Source organism: Triturus cristatus, chromosome 7, assembly GCF_964204655.1.
Source record: "Triturus cristatus chromosome 7, aTriCri1.1, whole genome shotgun sequence".
Taxonomy (NCBI): domain Eukaryota; kingdom Metazoa; phylum Chordata; class Amphibia; order Caudata; family Salamandridae; genus Triturus; species Triturus cristatus.
The window spans coordinates 559,700,248-559,727,640 of NC_140590.1; the positions used below are offsets into that span (position 1 = coordinate 559,700,248).

At 49.3% G+C, this 27,393-nt stretch overlaps 1 pseudogene; it reads right to left on the reverse strand.

Annotated features, from left to right (window-relative positions):
• Positions 1-566: 566 nt before the first annotated feature.
• LOC146810109 (uncharacterized) overlaps positions 567-27,393 on the reverse strand; it is a 39,732-nt pseudogene continuing 12,905 nt past the window's right edge.

The window sequence follows — 27,393 nt, forward strand, 5'->3', positions numbered from 1 at the left end:
AAAATACAAGTATATTTGTATCAAGCTGATCGCTACAACAATTTTTAAAATAACGCTTAGTAGATCAAGCTGGTCGAGCTAAGTAGGCAAAGCAGTTTTAAAATACAAGGAACATAACATTTTTACAAAGTAGCACAGCAACCTCCCGGCTTCCGCCTCAGGAGGGATTCGAACACACATGTATGTAACATTTGGTATCATATTATTGAGCTGTTCCTCTGTATAATTTAATATGTATCGCCAATTATCAAAGCAGGCCATTGAAAGAATCTGGGCAAGTTAATTTCTTTAATTTTGGCCAGACCCAGCAAGTGGTCTGCTGTACCGTTTTATTTAAGAAAATCATTTGTCTTAGACTCAAGCAGACTCTAAATAAAGTGTCTATTTCCTGCACTTGCCAATATTTTGTTGCCCAAACTGATTTTAAAGGAATTGTGTCTTTCCAATAATAATAGCCTTTAGGGCCAGCTGCGAATTAAGTAAATCTGTACAAACCAATTTAGTGTTAGTATGCATATTTTTCTTTGCCTGTGCAGAGATAAGTTTAAAATCAAAGGAAACTGGATCTAAAGGATTATGCCCAGACAAATATGCACATTTGTCCATGCGTGCTTTGAAGCTACCAATGGGGGAGTGGGATAATGTTCCAATTGTGTAACACTGCTGTGCAAATAATGATCTACATAGTGATGATAAGAATACATGTCTCCATAATTATCAGAGTTTAGGTAAAAATCCTCACTTTCAAATACAGTATAATATTCAAGCTCTAAGAGCATTGCATTGACTATTCCCAATCATCAGAAACAAGTACAGGGGTGATCACATCACCCACTGCCACCATGAAGACATAAGGTATCAACAGCGTCTCAGTAGCACCAAAAATATCATAGGGGACCTTATCCCATATAATTCCATCGAGTAGCGGGAAAGCTAAAATGTTCACAAGAGTCAGATCTCTTCACACTTTGATGAATAAGGTTTCAGGACCTCCACTACCAGTTCTGCAGCAAAGCATTCTGGGGGATGGTGTCCATTTATGAGTAAGAAGAAAACAGTCACAAATCCAATCCACAGAAGCAAGGAAAGCAATGAGATGCTAATCCAAATGTAGTGCCATGGACGGATCAGATAAGTGCGTTTCAGCCAAAGATAAAACTCACGTACACCATATGGTGAAGTGTGAGAAGAGTCAAAGGAAAAATCTTTTGTATCCACAAAGTAACCAGAAGAAGTCTGTTAAAAAACAGGAGACATAATAGGCAGAAGAGAACTAGTAGACACCTCCAAAGGTGGTTCATCATAAACAGCTGTGTTGTTAGAATCAGAAGAAGCAAGCTGAAAACTCAAATCCAATGCATGGCTTGTATTTGTAGTGTTAACTGGAATCAACATTAGTTCATTCTCCACCCTCCCCAGCCAGGGAGAAAAACACATTGATGTTGCTGAAAACTTGTAGAAGAGGTTCCTGCATGGTAGTGAGAGGGGTAAGGGAACTACCCAGAAATCCTTTTGCCCTACTGTGAAGTACCCTCCACATTATGTAATTTAACTTAATCAATGGAGACAAGTTGTTTGTCTTTATAACCAGAGAGCAGTGGCAAACTCATGGTTCTTGTACCTTGAATGCTGAGGACTGGCACCGGATGATGGGCCAAATTCCTCCTTTAGTACAATCTCCTCTCGAAACAGATTCCCAACTTTTATAATCCAGCTGGAAGGTGCTAGTTGCTTCTTCACACCATCAGGGCAGAATGTTTGAAAAGTTAATTAGATCGCTAATCATGAAAGTCCTGTAATTTCTGCAAGACTGCAAAAAGTTAATTGATATCAAAAGGTGTATCTACCGCCACTGTGCCAGGACAGTCAAGATCTGGAACGTACATCTGGATGCCAAAAAATACCTTGTATGATGTCCAACCACTCAAAGATCATCTAGGCAGATTATTTGATGCTCTCTGGACACCATACAAGTGATGGAGCCAACTACAATACTGTAGCTGTTAGGAATTGCTTTAAGTCACAGTTTTTCCTCTCCACAATCGAATTCCCCTCAGGAAGATATAGGGAGGAATAATACACAGCAACACCCGGGGTTCTCATAGTAGCCCTATAAGCCTTATAGTCAAAAACAGGGCCCTGGTGAGAGTATGTGCCAATAAATACTTGCAAATCTTTGATAACAGTGCGAGCGTCAGACAATCGTTGTGGCTAAACCCAGAGAAATCTGGAGCAAGAACCCACTGTAAGTGGAATAAATTTAAATGCACCATCCGAATTTAAGGGACTGCAATAGTCAAGATATACGCATTGGAGACGTTTTCTCGAAACTACGAGGGGAATCTCTGGTGGGCGTTCAATTGTGGAGCTCTTTATTTGTTGGCAGATGTCACAACTAAGGACATATTGTTTTGTCGGCTTGTCCAGACCATGCCACCAATAGCGTTTTTGCAATAGTGAAATTGTAGCTACCGCATCAGCAGGTCCAGATGATACCCCTCATGTGCTGCAATGATTAACTCTAGCCTGCGGTATTGGTTGGGTATCACACAATCACCCACCCCAGGATTGGTAGCAAAAGGAATGTTTTGGGCGCTTAAATGGTAGGAATATTTTGCTGGATACTATTTAGGTAAAGGGATGCTGTTGCAAAAAACACTGACAGCAGAATGAATAATTGCAGATACAATTGCAAATTGTACTGTAGATGTGGTTGCTTCAGCTGCCAAGGAATTCCCTACAACGTGTATTCCAACACACTGATGACTCAATATGCGTACCACATAAGCCTGTGGCAAACTGTCTATAAGATGTGCCACCTTTCCCAAAAGCAATTTGTGCTTTATAGTATTATCCTTTGAGTGTCTAAATCCATTCAGGCACCAGTAATGTAAGCTTTTATGGAAAAGCTGGACACAGTCATACAAATTACTCACTATAAGTGTGGGGTATTAAGGATCGATGTTCCCCAGGGCCAGTAAAAATGCTTTTAGTTCAGCCAGTTTTGCAAAGCATTCTCCTAAGGACTTCCTAAACGTTTTTTGAGGAACATCCATCATGTCACCACGTACTACGGCACAAATCAGTGAGTATTGGTGTGTGGTGCCGATAACAAGCTAAGCTACACCTTCAGTGTATATGATGTCTTTGTATTGATCAAGAGTCAATTGTTACTGAGCATAGGGTATTCATGTTCATATCGGTGAAATTCTTGAATTTGTAATGATGGGTCAAAACATAATCTAGGTCAGTAGCCATCAGGGAAGTGGCCCATTGTATCCATATAGCATGTAAGGCTTTCATGTTAAGAATGCTGGCCTTAGTAACAGCTCTAAAGCTGGGACGGGAGTAATGACAATTATTCGTTTCCCTTGAGCCAGTGGTCTTTTCTTAATGACAGGCTTCTGAACAGCAGAAAGTATTTTATCAGTAGACCCCAAGCACATCTCAGCATTTAAATATAAATGCAATTTATATGCAATCGGCACTGTGTCACCCTCACTGAAGGTAATATATATGAAGCATATGGCACCCGCAATGATACGGATAATCAAATTTGTTGACAAATGTGTGTAAGTGTCTTGATGCAAGCATGTCTGTCTGTAGTGATCTTAGTATTTGTTCGGATATCAAATATGTACTGGAAAAGTCAGGAGGATTTAAATCATAGAGGGGTTTTATGCCTTGTGCATACTCTGGTATATATGTTCTGGCAAAAATGAAGAATCCTAACAAGGATTACAATTTTTTAAGTGTGTTTGGTGGTTGTAAAAGAGCACATTTCTCTAGGAAATGCAGTGCCAGGCTCTTGCCCTCATTTGATAGCTTGTATATGTGAGAAGGTGGCCTGATGTATGCGGTCCACTAGTTCTAGTGGACACGTTGTATCAGTCCAAACAACCCCTTATGGTGATAGGTTAAAGACAACCTTATATGAAAGCTATCCTAGTGGTAGCTCTGGAGAGCAGCCTTCAGGCTAAGTCTTGAAGGAATGTAAAGCAGCTTGTTTTACCAGTCTATAATCTCTTGAATGATCAAATGAAAAGACAACCACACCAGGTATATATTCAAAATATATGTATTTAAGATAACACACACCGCTCTAGTCTCTTTATGAGACTGGAGTTCGAAGTACTTTAGTTACAAGTGTTTAAGCATCAGTAAAAGCACAGATACACATTTGGGCCCTAGGGGCGTACCAAACCATATACTAAAATAGTGGTAGAAGAACAACGACTGAGATAGGCAGTATGCCTATTGCCTCTAGAATCGCTGGGACCCCAAGGAACCACCCAAGGTAGTGACACAGGGGACCCACGGGAGCCGTATGCAGTGTGGAAACACAACCGCGGGTTCCTATTACTTTCTATGGGGAATGTCGCGGTTGGAATTTTAAAGATTAGGGACACTTCTAATCGAGCTAGGACCAAACCCTTTTGGACTTACACAGTTCTAGGGTTAGCACCCACGAGAGTACCGGAGTACTCAAGTTACCTCACCCAGGGAAGCCCGGTGCATAGGTGTCTTTTGGTGTCGGGTCGCGTCGTCGATACCAATGGAAGCCTGCAAAGAACTGCTGCTGCCGTGAAGAGAAGAAGTGTCCGGAGAGATCCAAGCCTGGATCTAGGATGTAAGGAACCTGAAAGCAGAGGGGACAGAGTCTGGGTCACTTGCCAGTGACCTAGGGAAGGATGGACCAATGCCCACAGATGTCGGGTCCTTCAGGTGAGTTGACGGGTGTCTTGACTCTTCAGCCACGAGGTCCAGGAGGCGTTGACGAAGTCCACGAGCCGGATTCGAGCTACCCACAAAGTTTGTCGAGTGCTGCGGTGTCAGTGACCAGAAAGGACCCAACAAGCCCTGGCAACGGCAAGTCTCAGGAAATCAGAGAAAGGACTGCGGTGCAGACCAGCCAGGTCTGATGGACTCACCCAGCGAGGGTAAGTAAGAGAATGTCTGGAGCAACCAGAAAAGCCAAAACAGAAGTGGAGTTGCCTTCGTGGGGACCTGCTAGCCAACGGGCTAGTGATCGCGAAGGAGCCCCGAGCGGTCGCACTTGGAGCTGGCCCACGGGTCACTCGTGGAGTGGAGGCCAACAATCTTCGGTGCAGGAGGTTCTCAAGGCTAGGGATACTCTGAGGCCAAAGCACAACTTCGAGGATGACCAGGAAGGTGTTGTTGCTGCAAAAGTTCACGGTGTCCAGGGGTCACGGTTCCACGTTACCCACGATAGCCATGGGCCTCAGCTTTGCTGTGGACTCAGGGTAGCCTCGGGAAAGTCTGGAAATCCACCTCTGGGGATGCAGAGACTTTGGCGTCCAGCGGGAGCTTCAGTAGTGCAGACCGGTCAGTTGCTTCTTTGGTGCCTGCCAAGCAGGGGAGTCACTCCTTGACCCCAAGGAAGATTTCTTCCGTCTTCTAGTCATGATAGAAAGTCGAAGGTCCAGGATATATATTTCAGAGGTTCGTCCAGGGTAATCTAAAGTCCTAGGGACTGGATTCCTATACTTATACTAAGTTTAGGGGATGGACTAACTCTAAGGCTCCACCTATGGGTGGGCCTGGGGTGGGGGTGGTTACACCCCTTCCCCTTTGTCTAGTTTCGTGCCAGAGCAGGGGCTGAGTGCCCCTGCAACCGGTTTGAACTGGGCTATGCACAGGGAAACCTTGTGTGCCCCAGGCAGTGTCTCAAAAGCATTCTTTGAATGCATCCACGCTTCCCCAATACACATCTGCCTGTCTGGGGAGGTGGTTACACCTCCCTGTGACAGGAAACCTATTGTCCAGGCCTCCCCTGCCGGAGTTTCCCCCAGCAACAGGAGGCCAGACCCGTGTCTGTGGCAGTGGCATCCATTTTGTGATGCCAGGGCTTTGTAAAGATTTAACCGGGTTTAGCCAGTGTGAACATGTCTCTCCCTCTAGAAGGGTGGAATGCTACCCCCGCTGCCAAAACTGGCGGGTGTAGTATTCCAAAGCGTTTGACACCAAACACAACATGTTTTGATGCAGCCATCCCAAAGTTAGCATTTACCGCGAGGGTATAATGCACTTAAGAGTATATGGTATGGCTGTATCACAGAACAGGCATAAGGAAGTATTTCTGAATGCTGCAGAGGGGCTCAGCTCATGCTTGGGCACCCTCTCACATAAAACCAAGCACTCTGCCTTCAGGATTGTCAAGGCCTGCCATGGGAGTGGCTTATAGGTTTATATGTGTCTGTATAAGGTAGTGATATAGGTAGCCTATACCACAGTAAGGGGTGCAAGCACACCCTTACCCAGGCTGCAGTAGCAGACCTGTGGTGTCATTTTGGAGTGCTTCCCAGGGGTGGCATAATACATGCTGCAGCCCCTGGTAGGGCCCTGAGGTACCTATGCCCCAGGTACATAGTATACCATATACTAGGGGCTTATAAGACACTCCAGAATCCAATTAGATATGTACCTAATGTACATGGAAACCATTTTAGAGAGGAAGCAGCTAGGCTGTGGTCTTGATTAGCAGGGCCACAGCCAGACTAAGGTCGAAAAACAGTGAAACACCAGCAAAAAGTGGGGGTACCCATGTGAAGCAGATCCTACTCTCCTACACAACCCCCCCAAACGCAGGGACATTAAACTAACCTTGACCAGTTGAGTCTTCATGGTCTAAATGGAAATACCTAGAGAGTCCATCTGCATTGGCATGGTTACTGCCAGGTCTATGTTCCACTGTAAAGAAAATGGACCACCTAAGCAGTTTGGGGTTTTCACCCTTCATTTGTTTTAGCCATAAGAGGGGCTTATGATCTGTTTGAACAAGGAAGTGAGTACCAAACAAGTATGGCCTCAACTTCTTCAGAGCCCAAACCACAGCAAAGGCCTCCCTCTCAATGGCTGACCAACGTTTCTCTCTAGGGGTCAGCCTTCTGCTTATGAAAGCTACTGGCTGATCCTGACCTTCTTCATTCAATTGTGGCAGTACAGCCTCAACCCCAATTCAGATGCATCAGTTTGAGCAATGAACTTTTTGGAGTAGTCAGGACTCTGCAGAATGGGATCAGTACACATGGCCTGCTTCGGGTCATCAAATGCCTTTTGACAGCTAGCTGTCCACTGAACCTTTTTGGGCATTTTCTTAGAAGTTAAGTCATCCAAGGGTGTCACTATTGATCCATACCCTTTGACAAATCTCCTATAGTACCCAGTCTGGCCTAAGAAGGCTCTCACCTGAGTCTGGGTAGTTGGAGCAGTCCATTCCATTATGGTCTGGATTTTGCTCTGCAATGGTTGAACCTGGCCTCCACCTACAAGGTGGCCCAGGTACACAACCTGACTCTGCCCTATCTGGCACTTAGTAGCCCTGATAGTTAGGCCTGCTTTTTTGCAGGGCCTCCAAAACATTCTTAAGGTGGACCAGGTGATCCTCCAAGGTGGAGCTAAAGACAGCAATATCATCTAGATATGCTGCACTAAAGCCTTCTAGGCCTGTGAGAACTGTATTCACCAACCTTTGGAAAGTGGCAGGTGCATTCTTCAAACCAAAGGGCATTACCACAAATTGATAATGCCCACTAGGGGTAGAAAATGCTGTTTTTGGCTTTGCATCATCAGCTAGTCTGATCTGCCTGTAGCCAGCTGTCAAGTCAAATTTGCTAAGGTACTTGGCTGAGGCCAAAGTATCTATAAGCTCATCTGCCCTTGGTATTGGATGGGCATCAGCCCTAGTGACTGCATTGAGGCCTCTGTAGTCCACACAAAACCTCATCTCTCGTTTTCCACCACTGGTGTGAGGTTTTGGCACAAGGACCACTGGACTAGCCCAAGGGCTATGTGAGGGCTCAATCACACCCAGATCCAACATTTTCTGGACTTCTGTCCTGATACAGTCCCTGACATGGTCAGGTTGCCTGTAAATCTTATTTTTAATAGGCAGACTGTCCCCAGTGTCCACTTCATGAGTGCACCAGGTAGTCTGACTTGGAGCCAGTGAAAACATATGTCTGAACTGATTGAGAACCTGTCTGAAATCAGCTTGCTGCTGGGCAGTGAGGCTGCCTTCCAAGGCTACGCCATCAACTGACCCATCATCAGGGTTCTGTGAGAGCAGGTCAGGGAGTGGGTCACTCTCTTCCTCCTGTCACTCATCAGTTGCCATGAGCAAGCCCATGTCAGCCCTGTCCACATATGGCTTTAGCCTGTTAACATGGCGAACCCTATGGGGACTCCTAGGGGTTCCAAGGTCTACCAAGTAGGTAACCTCCCCTTTCTGTTCAACAATGAATGAATGAATGAAGTAACATTTGTAAAGCGCATGGCTATCCGGAGGAGGCATCCCAGCGCTAAGGTTGAACCGCAATGGACTTCCTCACTCACTGTGGGAAAAGCCAGGTCTTGAGCCCTTTACGAAAAACGGAGTGATCAGATTCTTTACGCAAGCACAGCGGCAAGGTGTTCCAAAGTTTGGAAGCATTATAAGAAAAAAGACGGCCTCCGCTTCTGGACCTCTTGATACTAGGAACAATTGCCAGATGCAGATCACTGGAGCGTAACTGTCTTTGAGCTTTGTAGGGTAGAACAAAAGATGAAATAATGTCAGGGCCCTTACCTCGAAGTATCTTATGTGTGGTGCACAGGGCTTTAAAGTGAACCCTTTCCTGAATAGGAAGCCAATGTAGAGATCTAAGAGCGGATTTAGCTGATTGCCGTCAAGGAACACCCTCCAGCAATCAGGCGGCACAATTTTGCATAGTTTGGAGTTTTTTAAAGTCTGCGCCGGGAGCACCAAGGTAAAGAGCATTCCCATAGTCGAGGCGAGATAAAATCAACGCCTGAACTACAAGCTTCCTTGCTGAAAAAGGGAGCAGAGGCAGAACTTTACGAAGAAGTTTAAGAACGCAGAAGCAGGAGGCAACTGCCTTCGTGGCTTGGGTTTTGAAATTGAGTTCAGAGTCAAGCCAGAAGCCCAGACTCTTTATTTCAGGTTTAGAAACTGGCAGGGGGCCCATAGTTGCTGGCCAGATGGTAGCAACCTCGAGGGGGAGGGATTGCCGAGCAACATAAGCTCAGTCTTATCACCGTTAAGTTTGAGATGGGATTGGAACATCCACCTCATCACCTCCTCGAGGCAAGGGCCCAGACTAGATGAAGGACCACTTTTATTATTGAATGCCACCACTAACTGGGTGTCATCTGTATGTATGTATGTAATTATATGCACCCCAAAGGGCAAGACAATCTCTGCCAGGGGGGACATATAAACATTAAAAAGGGTGGGGCTCAGGGACGAGCCCTGAGGCACTCCACAATGTAAGAATCTTGGGCTTGAAATGGCCTCGCCCCCAGAGACCTGAAAAGATCTATCATCTAGGAAAGAACACAACCAGTTGAGTGCGGAACCTGTTACGCTCAACCCCTTGAGTCAGTGGATTAAAATACGGTGATTAACCGTATCAAATGCTGCACTGAGGTCCAGCAAGATCACAGCTAGAGACCCTCCTGAGTCAAGGATTTTCCTTGCATCCTCAACCACGGCCATTAAGGCGGTCTCCGTCCCTTGCATGGGACGAAACCCTGTTTGGGTCGAATGTAAGAGCTTATCCTCCTCCAAATATTTGGAGAGGACCGTATTTGCAAACTTCTCCGCAATTTTGCCGATCCATGGCAAAAGCGAGATGGGACGATAGCTGGCAAGACAGTCTGGGTCTAAGCCAGGCTTCTTCAGGAGTGACTTGACCAACACCTTCTTCCATAAGGACGGAACTATTCCAGAGGAGAAGGAAGAGTTAATCAAGCCCATCAGAAATGGGCTAACCAATGCCATAACTGACTGTTAGACCTGGCACCTTGGCGTGAGTTTCCCTTCCACTTTTTGATGGTGTGCCTCGATTGTTTTTCTGGTGTTGTCCGCTCAGGGCACTGCGCCACGGCTAATCCGTGCCGCAGTGCAAGTGCTCCCTAGGTAAAGTGTACCTGTAATTGATGCTCATGATTGGTTTATTGGATTTACTGTCAGTCCCCAGTAAAGTGCACCAGGGGTGCCAGGGCTTGTGAATGCCAATGCTTCTGGTGGGCTTGCAGCGCTGGTTGCGCCACCAACAGAAAGCGGCCTTGTAAAATGTGACTAGGGTCTGCCACCGCAGACCCTGTGCGCGGTCTGGGACTGTCGCGCTGACTGCGCAAGTGCCCCCACTTGCCAGTCCCTAGACCTTCCCTTACCTACATATTAGCCACCCCTCTGGTAGGCCCAAGGGCAGGGTGCATTGTAGGCATAAGGTAGGACATGCCCTGATGTGTGTGGCATGTCTTAGTAGTGAATTACAGCCATTTTCGTTTTTCACTATTGAAGGCTACCTGCTCTCCATAGGCCAGAATGGGCTGCTGGAGTCACTACACGCTGTGACCCCAGTGGACTCAGAGAGCATGGTAGAATGTCAAGTTTAGTATGCCTGAACTCAGAATAATAAAATACTTCTTGTAGTCAAGTTTATTTTAATATCCTGGGTTTGTAAATACTACTTTTAGAAAGTTAGTATTTACTGACCTGGCCATTTCAGTCCGCCTCTGCTGTGTGTGTGTGTTCTGCCTAGCAACAGTAAGGAGCAGGGTTGGGGAATCCCCAGAGACAGGTTGGCTGCCAGGTGGTGGGTAGAGAGATGACACCAGGATGGGTGGGAGGAGTACACCTTGACTCTTGAATAGACCTGTGCTCTGCCACCACAAAGCCGGCGCCGCCCCCTGTGGAGCGGCTGATGTCTCTGCCCTGCTGCTGAAAGGAAAGAGCAGAGTCACCATAACAAAGTGCTCCAGAACTGGACTGAGCCAGGCCCAGGCCCCCTGGCGCTAAAGAACAAAAGAATCACTGTATAAAAGTAGGAGCCTGGCTCCTAAGAAATCAGAATCCTGTTTTACCACAAAGAACCTCTGCCCGACTAGAAGGAGAAGAAGACGCTGGAGGAGCTGGCCTGCTGCTTGCCTTACTGAGAAAGGAGAGGAAGAGACTACTGAAAAGACTTTGCTGCTTTGTGCTTTAAACATTCTCCAAGGGCTTGATCTGAGCTTGCCCCCTGAACTGAACCCCAGGACCAGTGGGTTCTCTGTGCTTTTGCTCGTCCTCCGATTCGAGCCGTGTGTGCATCCCGCTGGAAAGAGACTGCGCCCCTCAACGCCCCTCCTAGGGCCGTGCAACTCAGGAGCTCGCCTGCCGCAACCCCGTGAGAGCCCCGCTCCATCCGGAGCCGCTCTCTGTCCCCGGGCTAGGCCGCCTGCGCCCCTGTCACCGCCTGCCACTGGAGCGCGCTGAATGCGCTATCACCCCTCCCGCCGGAAACCGTCCGACGACTGTGATCTACGCCGGGTCATCCAGCTGCACCGACCGTGCCCTGTGACCCCGCTTCGCTATCCCCGGACACCTCAGGCCGCGCCGCCCCCGCTATGGAGACCCCCCTGCACCGCTGTGCTGAGGGTCGCTGGCCGCGCCTGCCTACCTGCCCACACCCGCTGATCGAGGACCCAAGACCACTTCCCAAGCTGAGAGTCGCACCGACCTGTGCCGATTCTCCACATCACTGAAGAAGTTCCAGTATCGGGCTCGGGCCCGCAACGCCTTATTTCCCCGTTCGCAGGAGTCGATCCCTGTAAGTACTGGAACCACAAGTGACATTTGCAAGAGACTGCAAAGTATCTATTTGAAGCTACGAACAAAGAACATTTGCCTGCTTTACAACCTGGTGGCATAGCGAAAACGTTATTGGTCTTGTGATAAGTCTGCTGAGATATATATACCTATTTTTACATAAAGAAGCGTATTTTTCTACATATCCAAGTCTGGTGTCCGTTTCTGGGGGGATTGATGTATTTACTGTGTGTGCAATTGTAAGTGCTTAACCAACAACGCCTGAGGAATCGCCTTGGCTGCTCACACCACGCACCTAGAGGGTGAGCAAGGGTCATTCAAAAGGGGTTATCCTGCGCCCTGATGTAGAGGAGAGGGTTCCTGCTTGACACAAGGGCAACCTTGCGCCAACCAGAGACCCCCAACTCTAACATTGGTGGCAGCGGCTGGGATTTCGGATTTGCATTTGTAATTTGCATACAGTGAATTATTAATCACCAGATAGTGAGAGCAGACCAAGTAACGCAGCCACAGGTTTTCATTTTTGAACTTTGTTGAGACATCTGCCATTACTGCAACCATGCCTGGCTCACTCTCTGCTGGAAGAGCACTCTCTGTGATTTCTGGAATGGATGAGGTGGATTGGGAGAGACTGGAAGGTTACACAGCGGAGCAATTGAAAGGCTACAGTGTAAAATTCAGAGTTCCCCATGCTGGATTCAGGAAGAAGAACCAGTACACCAAGGCGTTGAGAGCCTGGAAGGAGTCAAGAGACCCACGGAATGCGGGGGACATCGTTCCACCCGACAACCTTGAGGAGCCCAGCAGAGTCCGGTCGCCAGAGGAGCTGGCAGACAGGGCAGCAGACAGGGCGCATGCAATGGAGATGGCAAAGTTGGCAGGACAAATGGAAATGGAAAAGCAGAAGTTGGCCCTGGAGGCACAACAACGCCAAATGGATCATGATATAAGATTGAAGGAGTTGGAGCTGAAGGCGAAAAGTTTGGACACCGCTCCTTCTGGTGGCAGCACTCCACCGGTGCAGGTAGAGTCCAAGGTGTACATCCCCAAAGATGTAGTAAAGGAGTATTTTAGAAAGGATGACATAGGGCAGTGGTTTAGAGCCTACGAGGTGGCCATGTCTTCACACCGGGTCCCTGAGAAAGACTGGGGAGCGGGGTTGTGGGGAAGGTTCCTTGCTGAAGGGCGTGACACACTGTTAGATTTACCCTTAGATCTCCAAGCCTCATACCCCCATATGAAGGAAGCTTTAATGACCAGGTATGGGTTAACTCCTGAGCTATACAGACAGAGGTTCAGGGAGACTAAGAAGATCCCTGAGAGTACGTATATGGAGTATGTAACCTTTTTCTGCAGAGCACTGGATGGTTGGGTGAAGGGTAGCAAAGTGAATGATTATCAACGGCTGCTTGATTTAATTGCATGGGAGCACTTGTCCAGTCAATGTTTTCCTGAGCTACGCCAGCACCTGATTGATAGCAAGCTGTCCAACCCGAGGAAGCTTGCTGAGGAGGCGGACCGCTGGCTCAGCACCAGGGTCCACAAGGGTCAAGTGGGAGACTCCGCCAAAGGTGGGCAGGGTCCCCAGCAGAAGAGTGGGGGGGACAGGGGTAAACAGAAAGGGTTCCAAAAAGGCCCCCAAAGTAATCCCCAAGGGAACCAGCAGAAGGGTTCTCAGCCTCCCCCACCCCCGCAGCAGAACGGGGCCCCGACAGGTAGACCTGTTCCAAAGGGGCCCTTCAATTGTTACAGGTGTGGTGACCCGGGTCACATTGCCTCTGATCCTAAGTGTCGCCTGTTTGGTAAGACCGCACCCACTGGTGCTCCACCCCGGCAAGTAGCTAATATTAACTTTGGGGAGGAGGTAGCAGTCCAGGAGGGTGGGGGTCCCGGGCAGATGACCCTAGTCTCGCTAGGAGACAGTGAGATGGTCCCTGAAACCTACTTACCCTCTAACACTAAGAAATATGGGCAAGTAGTGACCATCAATGGAAAGAAGGTTGAGGCTCTTAGAGATACAGGAGCCAGCGTGACCTCGGTGAGGCAACACCTGGTGTCTCAAGAGCAGATTGTACCCAATGCCTACTGTAGGGTTGTCAATGCTGACAACATAGAGAGTCGTTGTCCAATGGCTCAAGTTCCCTTTGAGTGGGGGGAGGTCTCTGGTACTCTACAAGTCGCTGTGAGAACTGACATGCCTGTAGACTGTCTGCTAGGGAACGACCTGGAGAGCTCCCCTTGGGAAAAGGTGGAGAAGACCACGCATCTGAGGATGGTGGGTCTACCCGACTGGGCGTGCGTGACCACCCGGTCCATGGCAGCCAGTAGGGGTGTTGAGAGGGTCCTGGAGCCTGAGGGAGAGGTCCAGGAACCGGCCTTAGGGAGAAGGCGCAGGAGGCGCGGGAAACCGGCCCCCAAAGTTCCCACGGCCCAGGAGGAAGTAGACCCTGAGGGGGATGCTCTGGAGCCTACCGGGGAACAGATTGCCGAACTGGGAGACCTGCCTGAGCTGACCCATTGGCAGCAAGAAGGAGGTCCCTCCAGGGAGGAATTCTGCAGGGAGCAGAAAGAATGCCCTTCTCTCGTGGGTATGCGGCAACAGGCTGCAGACCAGGCCAATGGTGTTCAGGCCAAAACACACTACGTGTACTGGGAGAGTGACCTCCTGTATTCCGAGCCTAAGGCTGCTGAACCTGGGTCAGCCCGTGTGCTGGTGGTACCCCAGAGGTTCAGAACCTTCCTACTGGGGCTGGCTCATGATGTGCCTTTAGCAGGACATTTGGGGATGGACAAGACCTATGACAGGCTTGTCACCCACTTTTACTGGCCCCAAATGCACAAGAATTCAGATTCCTACTGCAGAACCTGTCAGACTTGCCAGGCAAGTGGTAAGAGCGGAGGGAAGCACAAGGCTCCTCTGCAGCCCTTCCCCGTGGTCGGTACGCCATTCCAGCGAGTGGGTATTGATATTGTGGGGCCTCTGGACCCCAAGACAGCCCTGGGCAACAGGTTCATACCGGTCTTGGTGGACCATGCCACCCGGTACCCTGAAGCCATCCCTCTGAGGACAGTGACGGCCCCCGTGGTGGGACGAGCACTGATGGGAATTTTCTCCCGAGTGGGATTCCCTCTAGAGGTGGTGAGCGACAGGGGGACCAATTTCATATCCACATATATGAAATCCCTGTGGAAGGAGTGTGGGGTAACTTACAAGTTCACCACTCCTTACCACCCCCAAGGAAATGGGTTGGTTGAGAGATTCAACCGAACCCTCAAAGGCATGATCATGGGCCTAGACGGTCCAATGAGGCGTAAGTGGGACGTCCTCTTGCCATGCCTGCTCTTTGCTTACCGAGAGGTGCCACAGAAGTCTCTAGGGTTCAGCCCCTTTGAGCTTCTGTATGGTCACCCGGTAAGAGGACCTCTGAGTTTGGTAAAGGAAGGCTGGGAGCAATCTCCCAGGAAACCTCCCCAGAATGTATACAGTTACATGCTGGCCTTCCGAAACCAGACTAGGCGTTTCAGGCAACTTGCTGAGGCAAATCTGGAAGCCAGCCAGGAGGAGATGAAGCGGTGGTACGACCGGAATGCCACTCTGGTAGAGCTTCAACCTGGACAAAAGGTGTGGGTCTTGGCCCCAGTGGAGCCTTGTGCACTTCAGGATAAGTGGACAGGTCCATTTGAGGTTGTGGAGCGCAAAAGTCATATCACCTACTTGGAGGACATGCAGTCTCCCAGGAACCCTTTAAGGGTCCTACATGTTAACCGCCTTAAGCCCCACTTAGACAGGACCGAAGTGGGCATGCTGCTGGCCACTGATGATGGAATGGAAGAGGAGACCGAGCCTCTTCCAGACCTCTTAGTAGCCTCTGAGAAAGATGGGTCAGTGGATGGAGTTAACCTCTCACCCACCCTGACGCCCGAACAACAAGAAGATTGCCGCCACTTGCTGGGGCAGTTTCCAGATAGGTTCTCCCTGGTTCCTGGTGTCACAGATTGGTGCGTCCATGATGTGGACACAGGAGACAGCTTACCTGTGAAGCACAAGGCTTACAGGGTAACTGACAGGGTCAGAGCTTGCATCAAGGAGGAGGTCTCCAAAATGCTTGCGCTAGGGGTGGTTGAGTCCTCCAGCAGTCCTTGGTCCAGCCCCGTGGTCTTGGTCCCCAAAGCTGCTGCGCCGGGAGCCACACCTGAACTCCGGTTCTGTGTGGACTACAGAGGACTCAATTCAGTAACTAAGACTGACGCACACCCCATCCCCAGAGCTGATGAGCTCATTGATCGGCTGGGGGCTGCCAGGTTCCTCAGCACGTTTGATTTAACGTCTGGGTACTGGCAGATCGCCTTGACCGATGGGGCCAAAGAGAGGTCAGAATTCTCTACACCAGATGGGCACTTCCAGTTCCGAGTCATGCCATTTGGAATGAAGAATGCCCCTGCCACCTTTCAGAGGTTGGTCAACCAGGTACTGGTTGGGCTGGATGCGTTCAGTGCCGCCTACCTGGATGACATCGCAGTGTTCAGTGCCACCTGGCCCGAACACCTGCGCCACCTCTGGGAAGTGTTGATGGCTCTGCGCCGAGCAGGCCTCACGATCAAGGCAAGCAAGTGCCAGATCGGGCAGGGTTCCGTGGTGTACTTGGGACACCAAGTGGGGAGTGGCAAGGTGGCACCCTTGCAACCCAAAATTGAGACCATCCTGGCTTGGGAACCCCCCAAGACGCAGACCGCAGTGAGGGCCTTCCTGGGGCTCACTGGGTACTACAGGAGGTTTGTCAAGGGCTATGGAACGATCGTTGCCCCCTTGACAGAGCTGACTTCCAAGAAGCAGCCCAGGAACGTGATCTGGACTGACACCTGTCAGAAAGCTTTCGACACCCTGAAGACTGCCATGTGCACGGCGCCCGTGCTCTTGGCCCCTGACTTCTCCAAGGAGTTCCTAGTACAGACAGACGCTTCAGAGCATCGTGTAGGGGCTGTTCTCTCACAGATGACTGAGGAGGGCTGGGACCAACCCGTAGCCTTCATCAGTAGGAGGTTACTTCCACGGGAAAGTAGGTGGAGTGCAATTGAGCGAGAAGCATTTGCTGTGGTCTGGGCGCTGAAGAAGCTAAGACCCTACTTGTTTGGGTCTCACTTCCGGGTTCAGACGGACCACAGGCCCCTCAGATGGTTGATGCAAATGAGGGGTGAGAACCCGAAGCTGTTGAGGTGGTCCATCTCCCTACAGGGTATGGACTTTACGGTGGAACACCGTCCTGGTACAGATCACGCCAACGCTGACGGTCTGTCCAGGTATTTCCGCCTTAGTGACGAGGAACCCCCTGGGCAAGGGTAGTTCTCCCCACATTTCAGCTGGAGGTGACACGTGTTAGACCTGGCACCTTGGCGTGAGTTTCCCTTCCACTTTTTGATGGTGTGCCTCGATTGTTTTTCTGGTGTTGTCCGCTCAGGGCACTGCGCCACGGCTAATCCGTGCCGCAGTGCAAGTGCTCCCTAGGTAAAGTGTACCTGTAATTGATGCTCATGATTGGTTTATTGGATTTACTGTCAGTCCCCAGTAAAGTGCACCAGGGGTGCCAGGGCTTGTGAATGCCAATGCTGCTGGTGGGCTTGCAGCGCTGGTTGCGCCACCCACAGAAAGCGGCCTTGTAAAATGTGACTAGGGTCTGCCATCGCAGACCCTGTGCGCGGTCTGGGACTGTCGCGCTGACTGCGCAAGTGCCCCCACTTGCCAGTCCCTAGACCTTCCCTTACCTACATATTAGCCACCCCTCTGGTAGGCCCAAGGGCAGGGTGCATTGTAGGCATAAGGTAGGACATGCCCTGATGTGTGTGGCATGTCTTAGTAGTGAATTACAGCCATTTTCGTTTTTCACTATTGAAGGCTACCTGCTCTCCATAGGCCAGAATGGGCTGCTGGAGTCACTACACACTGTGACCCCAGTGGACTCAGAGAGCATGGTAGAATGTCAAGTTTAGTATGCCTGAACTCAGAATAATAAAATACTTCTTGTAGTCAAGTTTATTTTAATATCCTGGGTTTGTAAATACTACTTTTAGAAAGTTAGTATTTACTGACCTGGCCATTTCAGTCCGCCTCTGCTGTGTGTGTGTGTTCTGCCTAGCAACAGTAAGGAGCAGGGTTGGGGAATCCCCAGAGACAGGTTGGCTGCCAGGTGGTGGGTAGAGAGATGACACCAGGATGGGTGGGAGGAGTACACCTTGACTCTTGAATAGACCTGTGCTCTGCCACCACAAAGCCGGCGCCGCCCCCTGTGGAGCGGCTGATGTCTCTGCCCTGCTGCTGAAAGGAAAGAGCAGAGTCACCATAACAAAGTGCTCCAGAACTGGACTGAGCCAGGCCCAGGCCCCCTGGCGCTAAAGAACAAAAGAATCACTGTATAAAAGTAGGAGCCTGGCTCCTAAGAAATCAGAATCCTGTTTTACCACAAAGAACCTCTGCCCGACTAGAAGGAGAAGAAGACGCTGGAGGAGCTGGCCTGCTGCTTGCCTTGCTGAGAAAGGAGAGGAAGAGACTACTGAAAAGACTTTGCTGCTTTGTGCTTTAAACATTCTCCAAGGGCTTGATCTGAGCTTGCCCCCTGAACTGAACCCCAGGACCAGTGGGTTCTCTGTGCTTTTGCTCGTCCTCCGATTCGAGCCGTGTGTGCATCCCGCTGGAAAGAGACTGCGCCCCTCAACGCCCCTCCTAGGGCCGTGACACTCAGGAGCTCGCCTGCCGCAACCCCGTGAGAGCCCCGCTCCGTCCGGAGCCGCTATCTGTCCCCGGGCTAGGCCGCCTGCGCCCCTGTCACCGCCTGCCACTGGAGCGCGCTGAACGCGCTATCACCCCTCCCGCCGGAAACCGTCCGACGACTGTGATCTACGCCGGGTCATCCAGCTGCACCGACCGTGCCCTGTGACCCCGCTTCGCTATCCCCGGACACCTCAGGCCACGCCGCCCCCGCTGTGGAGACCCCCCCTGCACCGCCGTGCTGAGGGTCGCTGGCCGCGCCTGCCTACCTGCCCACACCCGCTGATCGAGGACCCAAGACCACTTCCCAAGCTGAGAGTCGCACCGACTTGTGCCGATTCTCCACATCACTGAAGAAGTTCCAGTATCGGGCTCGGGGCCCGCAACGCCTTATTTCCCCGTTCGCAGGAGTCGATCCCTGTAAGTACTGGAACCACAAGTGACATTTGCAAGAGACTGCAAAGTATCTATTTGAAGCTACGAACAAAGAACATTTGCCTGCTTTACAACCTGGTGGCATAGCGAAAACGTTATTGGTCTTGTGATAAGTCTGCTGAGATATATATACCTATTTTTACATAAAGAAGCGTATTTTTCTACATATCCAAGTCTGGTGTCCGTTTCTGGGGGGATTGATGTATTTACTGTGTGTGCAATTGTAAGTGCTTAACCAACAACGCCTGAGGAATCGCCTTGGCTGCTCACGCCACGCACCTAGAGGGTGAGCAAGGGTCATTCAAAAGGGGTTATCCTGCGCCCTGACGTAGAGGAGAGGGTTCCTGCTTGACACAAGGGCAACCTTGCGCCAACCAGAGACCCCCAACTCTAACACTGACGTAAGAATTTTCAGAGGGACAGGGTCTCGAGGTGATCCACTCTTGACAAGGGCGGAGATATTATAGAAGGTGTCTATAGTCAAGAGAGGAAATATCTCCAGCAGGGGCGATTCCCTCCTAACCGTGGTTACTTCAACGAGGGAATTAAGGTCGGGTTCAGTAAATGACTTTCAAATTAATTGAATTTTATTTAAAAAGTAGTCCGCCAGCTCATTACAACATTCAGCAGTAAGTTCCGAGGAGTCACGGGCCGTAATGCCTGGGGTGAGTTCCTTAACAATACGGAAGGTTTCTCGAGAAGAATTTGATGCACCGGAAATGTTTCCGCTGTCATAGCCAGCTTGGGCTTTTTTGATTTCGGTCTTATAAATTTTAAGCGTATCTCTATATTCTTTTTTTCTGGAAGGAGAAAAATCCTTCCTGCAAACTCTTTCAGCCTTTTTACAGGTTTGTTTTAATTTCCGGAGCAGAGGGGTGAACCAGGCCGATTTATTCGGACCCAACTTCACTTTACAGGTCTTTTTAGGGAGGACTAAATCTAAAGAGTCTTCCATCCAGTGATTACATTGCTCATTGGCTATCTCAGGGTTTGGATTCATTTGGGGAGTACTGTTTTCTAAAGAGAGGGTCCAATCCTCTAGCTGCAGATTCCACCAACAACGGGCAGTTTTTTTTACCGGCCGAGTGTGGGGACTAGACACTTTGGGAGACCAATCGAGGGAGATCAAATAATGGTCGGACCATGGGATAGGTATGGGATTTCTACAATATAACTCCTGCTGATTCGAAAAAACAGGGTCAAGAAGGTGTCCTTTCACATGGGTGGCATGGGGTACCCTTTGTGAGAGTTGAAGAGCAGCAAGATCATCAGAAAAATCTGCCACGCTAGTGGAAGCCCGGTTGTCTAGGTGGATATTCAAATCCCCTAAAATCATAAAATTAGAGGCTGTGGAGACTAAATTAGTGATTGCTTCGGGTAAAGAAGAGAGAAATTGAGCCGAGGGTCCAGGAAGCCGGTAGATAAGAATACCTGAAAGCGAAAGCAGAGGGGTAAAACCTATAGAAAAATGGAGATTTTCGCACAAGGTTAAGGGACTTCCAAAAGTACGGCAAGTCAAAATGTTTTTATAAACGATGGCTAGTCCACCACCAACCCCAGTAGGCCTATCCACTCTTGAATTAGATAATCCTGCGGGAGAGTCTGAATAATGTCGGGGCCAGAATTGGAATTCGTCCAGGTTTCGGTGAGAAATAACAGGTCTGGTCTTTCAGTAGATAATAAAATATTGAGTTCAGTAGCATGCTTAGGTAGGGATCTACAATTGAGCAGAAATATCTTAAATATTTTCACAATCGGTTCCATTTAATTTAAAGAGGGCAGCGATATCTGTGTCCCAAATTAGCAATGCTGGCAGGTAACAACAGAGATATGGGGGTCAAGTGAGTGAAGACAGTTCAACTCAGGGATGAGATTGAGAGCAAGTAGCTGATCCGAATTGTAGCAATACCTGTCTGGAGCGGAGGGACAAGGGCTCAAGGCCCCTGGCCCTGGCCGGCCGCAGACGGGCGCAGACGGGCTTGCCTTAGGCGCACCTTTGGTGCGCCAACGGCGCGGCTGCTGTGCGCGTCCGCTGCGCGGGCGCTTCATCCTTCAATTTATCCCCTGCTTTGGGTTTCAGCCACTAGAGCGCTGACCCAAAAAAATGGCCGCCAAAAAACGCAGCGAGGTAATCCTAAAATCCCCCCACGAGCATTGAACACAGCTCGCAACAAGCACAGAGGGGTAAGTACTAGATTATGTATAGTTTTTAGCAGCAAGTAAAAGGAATGTCAATTTTATCAATAGTAGCAGCGTTAATTTGAGGGCAGCGGGAGGCAGCTAATACAAATGAATAAAAATACGGTCAATTTTGAACAAGAACAGCATACAATGTTAAAACACACACAACATCCGTAAAAGAGTCCGAAGATACTCTATGGCCGCTAGTGGTTTCAAAACCCACTGCGCGGGCGCTTCCTCCTTCAATTTATCCCCTGCAATAGTGTGGGGTCCACTCCACCTGTCCTGGAGAGCTGCTGGGGCCACAGGCTCCAACACCCACACTTTCTGTCCTGGCTGATAAACAGTCAGTACAGCCTTTTGGTCATGCCAGGCTTTTTGCAGTTCCTGCTAGCCTCATGGTTTTTGTTTGCCTTTTTCATATACTCAGCCATCCGGGAGCGGAGACCAAGTACATAGTCCACTATGTCTTGCTTTGGGGGCTTGAGAGGTAACTCCCATCCTTCCTTCACCAAACACAATGGACCCCTGACAAGGTGACCAAACAGAAGTTCAAATGGGCTGTAGCCAACCCCCTTCTGAGGCACCTCCCTGTATGCAAGTAAAAGGCAGGGCAAGAGAAGGTCCCATTTCCGCCTAAGCTTCTCTGAGAGTCCTTTAATCATGCCCTTTAAGGTTTTGTTAAACCTTTCAACTAAACCATTGTATTGTGGGTGATAGGGTGTGGTGAATTTGTAATTCACTCCACACTCCTTCCACATTGCAGTTAAGTAACTTGACATAAAGTTTGCATCTCTGTCAGATACTACCTCCTTAGGAAAACCTACTCTTGAGAACACACTCAAGAGAGCTCTTGCCACCACAGGTGCTGTAGTGGTCCTTAGGGGAATAGCTTCTGGATACCTAGTGGCATGATCCACTACCACCAGTATAAACCTGTGCCCAGATGCTGTTTGAGTATCCATGGAAGCAACAATGTCAATACCAACCCTCTCAAAGGGAACCCCCACCACAGGTAGTGGTATCAGGGGGGCCTTTGAGTGCCACCTGCTTTGCCACTGGCTTGGCAGGTTACACAGGAGCGACAAAACTTCTTTGTGTCTTCAGACATGTGGGGCCAGTGAAAGTGAGGAACAATTCTGTCCCAAGTCTTGTTCTGGCCTAAGTGTCCTGCAGGGCTAGTGTCAATAGGAAACCCCTAAACTTCAGAGGTATAACCAAACTCCTGGATGTACCAGGCTTGGGGTCTCTACTCTCTGAGTATAGGAGTCCATCATCCCAATAAACTTTATGGGTGCCACTAGCATTCCCAGCAGCCTCATCAGCAGCTTGCTGTCTGAGGGGTTCAAGAGAGGGGCAGGTTTTCTGCTCCTGGCTCAGATCAGACCTGGAAGGGCCCCCTGTCCCAAAGAACTCAACCTGATCAGGTTTAAGCTCCTCTGGGACAGTTCCTTCTTCAGGATCAAGATCCTCTCCCTGAGGAGACTGATCAGTTTCCTGAGACAGGTGGGAAGGTTCTGCCTTAACCCTACTGCTCCTCCTCTTGTAAGGCACCTGGTCCATTATTCCAGAATCCAGGGCCTGTCCAGCTTTTGACATTTTAGTCTGTGACCTAGTCACAGCAAAGACATGTGCAGGGATCCCTAACATTTCTGCATGTGTCCTGAGCTCCACTTCAGCCTAAGCTGAAGTTTCCAGATCATTGCCAAGCAAGCATTGTACTGGTAGGTCCGCACTTACCACAACCTTCTTAAGGCCAGTTACCCCTCCCCAGGAGAAGTTAACAACTGCCAGAGAATGGTCTGTTCTGACATTGCTAGCATTGGTCACTTGGTACATTTCACCAAGTATAATCTGCCCAGGAGCCACAAGATCTTTTGTCACCATTGTGACACTTGCTCCTGTGTCCCTGAATGCCCAAGCTTCTACTCCATTTATCAAAGGCTGCTGTCTGTATTTGCCCAGGTTACTGCGGCTCACAAAGGGGGACATATCCATGCCCCCATCACTGACAAGCACAGCCTGAGTTAGTACTCTGACTAGACCAGACTCCATCTCAGAACCCAGGGTCAACCCTACAACACCCTTATTCTGTGTATTTCCACCACCAATTGTAACTGTACTAGGGAGAACAGGTGCCTTAGGGGCATTGGTGGTGGAGTATTTTCTTTAGCCTTGGTGCAGTCACTAGTCCAGTGAGTTTTCTGCTTACAGATTTTGCACCAGGGCTTCTTTTGACCTTTTCCCTTTCCTGACTGGGAATCCCCCCCCCCCCCGAAGAAGATCTTTGGGGCCCTTGTGAAGACTTCTGGTCTTTACCCTTGTCCCCACCCTTATCAGAATTTTTAGAATCTTGCTTCTTAGGGTCACCACCTTGGCTCTGTACTTTCTGCCTCACCCTGGTTCTGACCCATTTGTCTGCCTTCTTTCCCAATTCTTGGGGAGAGGTCAGATCAGAGTCTACCAGGTACTGGTGCAACAGCTAATTTTGACAGTTATTAATAATCTGCTCCCTCATTATCAGATTGTACAATCCTTTGAAGGCACACACTTTACTGCCCAATAACCAACCTTCCAGAGCCTTAGCAGCACAGTCAACAAAGTCAACCCAGTCCTGATCCTGTGCCTTTTGGGTATCTCTGAACATTAACCTGTATTGTTCAGTGGTTAGACCAAACCCATCTATCAGAGCACTTTTCAAGACTTTGTAATCATCAGCATCCTCTTCTCTTACAGTGAGGAGCTTGTCTCTACCTTTGTCTGCAAAGGAGAGCCATAAGATTGCTGCCCGCTGACCTCGAGGGACCTTCTGTACTTTACAGGCCTTCTCCAAGGCAGTTATCCATTTGTGGATGTCATCCCCACTCTGGTAGGGAGGGACAATCTTACTTAGGTTTCTATGGTCATAAGACCTCTCCCTATCTCTAGGGAAATTGCTGCCACCAAGGGACTCTAGTCCCTCCTTTTTAGTAGCTCTGTAGAGCTCCAGGGCTTCCCTATCTAAGGCCATCTGCTGCTTTCTGAGGTTGAACTTGTCCTGCTCATACTTCAGCAGTCTCTATCTCCTCTCCTGGGAGGTTTCCCTCCCTCTATGAGAAGAAATAGAGGTTCCAATAAAGGAGTTAGACCGAATAGATCCCCTTGACAGAGATTTCTCCCTTCTAGCCCTGTGTTCAGGCCTACCAGGAGGAATGAAGGCAAGGGGCATTATTGTCCTCATCCTCATCTTGATGGTCTGTGTTCACCAGAGTCTGGTCATTGTCACCAGTCTGGTCAGCATCAGAGTTAGGGTCAGGGGAGTTTTCACCCCTGGACCTACCCTCAGGTGCTGCCCCACCCCACTGTCTCCATCTACAGGCCCACCAGGACTTGTGATATCATCCAGTTTCAGTATCTGTATAAGATGCTGGGTGGATGGACTTTTGTCTGTCTTCAGCTTCCTAATGGTGCATAAGGCCCTAAGTCTAGCAAAGGAGAGATCCTCATACTTGTAGGGAAGGAGCTCACTGGTTCCAGGTAGGGACTCAGTGGTTCCTGGCTGGTTAGACATTACTAATGTGGTGTGGTGTGGTGTATTGCACTACCTACACTAGTGTGGCCTACTAAACTCTCTTGAGCTATCCCTTAACACACAACTCTACGTTCAGTAGAACTTACTTTAGCTAAACTTGATATTATATGTACCTCAGGTACCTTTAGTGGTTTTCAGTTAATCAATTCAATTGAGATTATCTGGTAAAACAATAGCAAGCTGGAACCCCACATGCTGCACACCAATGTGAGAAGGTGGCCTGATACATGCTGTCCACTAGTTCTAGTGGGCACCTTGTATCAGTCCAAACAACCCCTTATGGTCATAGGTTAAAGACAACATTATATGAAAGCTATCCTAGTGGTAGCTATGGAGAGCAGCCTTCAGGCTAAGTCTTGAAGGAATGTAAAGCTGCTTGTTTTACCAGTCTATAATCTCTTGAATGATCAAATGAAAAGACAACCACACCAGGTATATATTCAAAATATATGTATTTAAGATAACACACACCCCTCTAGTCTCTTTATGAGACTGGAGTTCAAAGTACTTTAGTTACAAGTGTTTAAGCATCAGTAAAAGCAGAAATACACGTTTGGGCCCTAGGGGCGTACCAAACCATATACTAAAATAGTGGTATAAGAACCACGACTGAGATAGACAGTATGCCCATTGCCTCTAGAATAGTTGGGACCCCAAGGAGCCACCCAAGGTAGTGACACAGGGGACCCACGGGAGCCGTATGCAGTGTGGAAACACAACCGCGGGTTCCTATTACTTTCTATGGAGAATGTCGCGGTTGGAATTTTAAAGATTAGGGACACTTCTAATCGAGCTAGGACCAAACCCTTTTGGACTTACACAGTTCTAGGGTTAGCACCCATGAGAGTACCGGAGTACTCGAGTTACCTCACCCAGGGAAGCCGGGTGCATAGGTGTCTTTTGGTGTCGGGTCACGTCGTCGAATCCAATGGAAGCCTGCAAAGAACTGCTGCTGCCATGAAGAGAAGAAGTGTCCGGAGAGATCCAAGCCTGGATCTAGGATGTAAGGAACCTGAAAGCAGAGGGGACAGAGTCTGGGTCACTTGCCAGTGACCTAGGGCAGGATGGACCAATGCCCACAGATGTTGGGTGCTTCAGGTGAATTGACGGGTGTCTTGACTCTTCAGTCACGAGGTCCAGGAGGTGTTGACGAAGTCCACGAGCTGGATTCGAGCTGTTCCACGAAGTTTGTTGAGTGCTGCGGTGTTGGTGACCAGAAAGGACCCAACAAGCCTTGGCAACGGCAAGTCTCAGGAAATCAGAGAAAGGACTGCGGTGCAGACGAGCAAGGTCTGATGGACTCACCCAGTGAGGGTAGGTAAGAGCAAGTCTGGAGCAACCAGAAAAGCCCAAACAGAAGTGGAGTTGCCTTCGTGGGGACCTACTAGCCAATGGGCTAGTGATCGCGAAGGAGCCTCAAGCGGTCGCACTTGGAGATGGCCCACGAGTCACTCGTGGAGTGGAGGCCAACAATCTTCGGTGCAGGACGTGCTTAAGGCTGAGGCTACTCTGAACCCAAAGCACAACTTCGAGAATGACCAGGAAGGTGTTGTTGCCGCAAAAGTTCACGGTGTCCAGGGGTCACGGTTCCACATTACCCACGATAGCCACGGGCCTCAGCTTTGCTGTGGACTCAGGGTAGCCCCGGGGAAGTCTGGAAATCCACCTCTGGGGATGCAGAGACTTTGGCGTCCAGCGGGAGCTTCAGTAGTGCAGACCGGTCAGTTGCTTTTTTTGGTGCCTGCCAAGCAGGGGAGTCACTCCTTGACCCCAAGGGAGATTTCCTCCGTCTTCTAGTCGTCATAGAAAGTCGAAGGTCCAGGATATATATTTCAGAGGTTTGTCTAGAGTAATCTAAAGTCCTAGGGACTGGATTCCTATACTTATACTAAGTTTAGGGGATGGACTAACTCTAAGGCTCCACCTATGGGTGGGCCTGGGGTGGGGGTTGTTACACCCCTTCCCCTTTGCCCAGTTTCGCACCAGAGCAGGGGCTGAGTGCCCCTGCAACCGGTTTGAACTGGAACTGGGCTATGCACAGGGACACCTTGTGTGCCCCAGGCAGTGTCTCAAAAGCATTCTTTGAATGCACCCACTCTGCCCCAATACACATCTGCCTGTCTGGGGAGGTGGTTACACTGCCCTGTGACAGGAAACCTATTGTCCAGGCCTCCCCTGCCGGAGTTTCCCCCAGCAGCAGGAGGCCAGAATTGACGGGGGGGGGGTAGTATTCCAAAGTGTTTGACACCTAACACGACATGTTTTGATGCACCCATCCCAAAGTTAGCATTTACCGCGAGGCTATAATGCACTTAAGAGTATATGGTATAGCTGTATCACAGAACAGGCATAAGGAAGTATTTCCGAATGCTGCAGAGGGGCTCAGCTCATGCTTGGGCACCCTATCACATAAAACCAAGCACTCTGCCTTCAGGATTGTCAAGGCCTGCCATAGGAGTGGCTTATAGGTTTATATGTGTCTGTATAAGGTAGTGATATAGGTAGCCTATACCACAGTAAGGGGTGCAAGCACACCCTTACCCAGGCTGCAGTAGCAGACCTGTGGTGTCATTTTGGAGTGCTTCCCAGGGGTGGCATAATACATGCTGCAGCCCCTGGTAGGCCTCGGAGGTACCTATGCCCTAGGTACATAGTATACCATGTACTAGGGGCTTATAAGGCACTCCAGAATCCAATTAGATATGTACCTAATGTACATGGAAACCATTTGAGAGAGGAAGCAGCTAGGCTGTGGTCCTGATTAGCAGGGTGATAATTATAAAGGTGCACACAAGTGGGTTTAAACATTTTTTAGAAAGAATCTGCTCACGG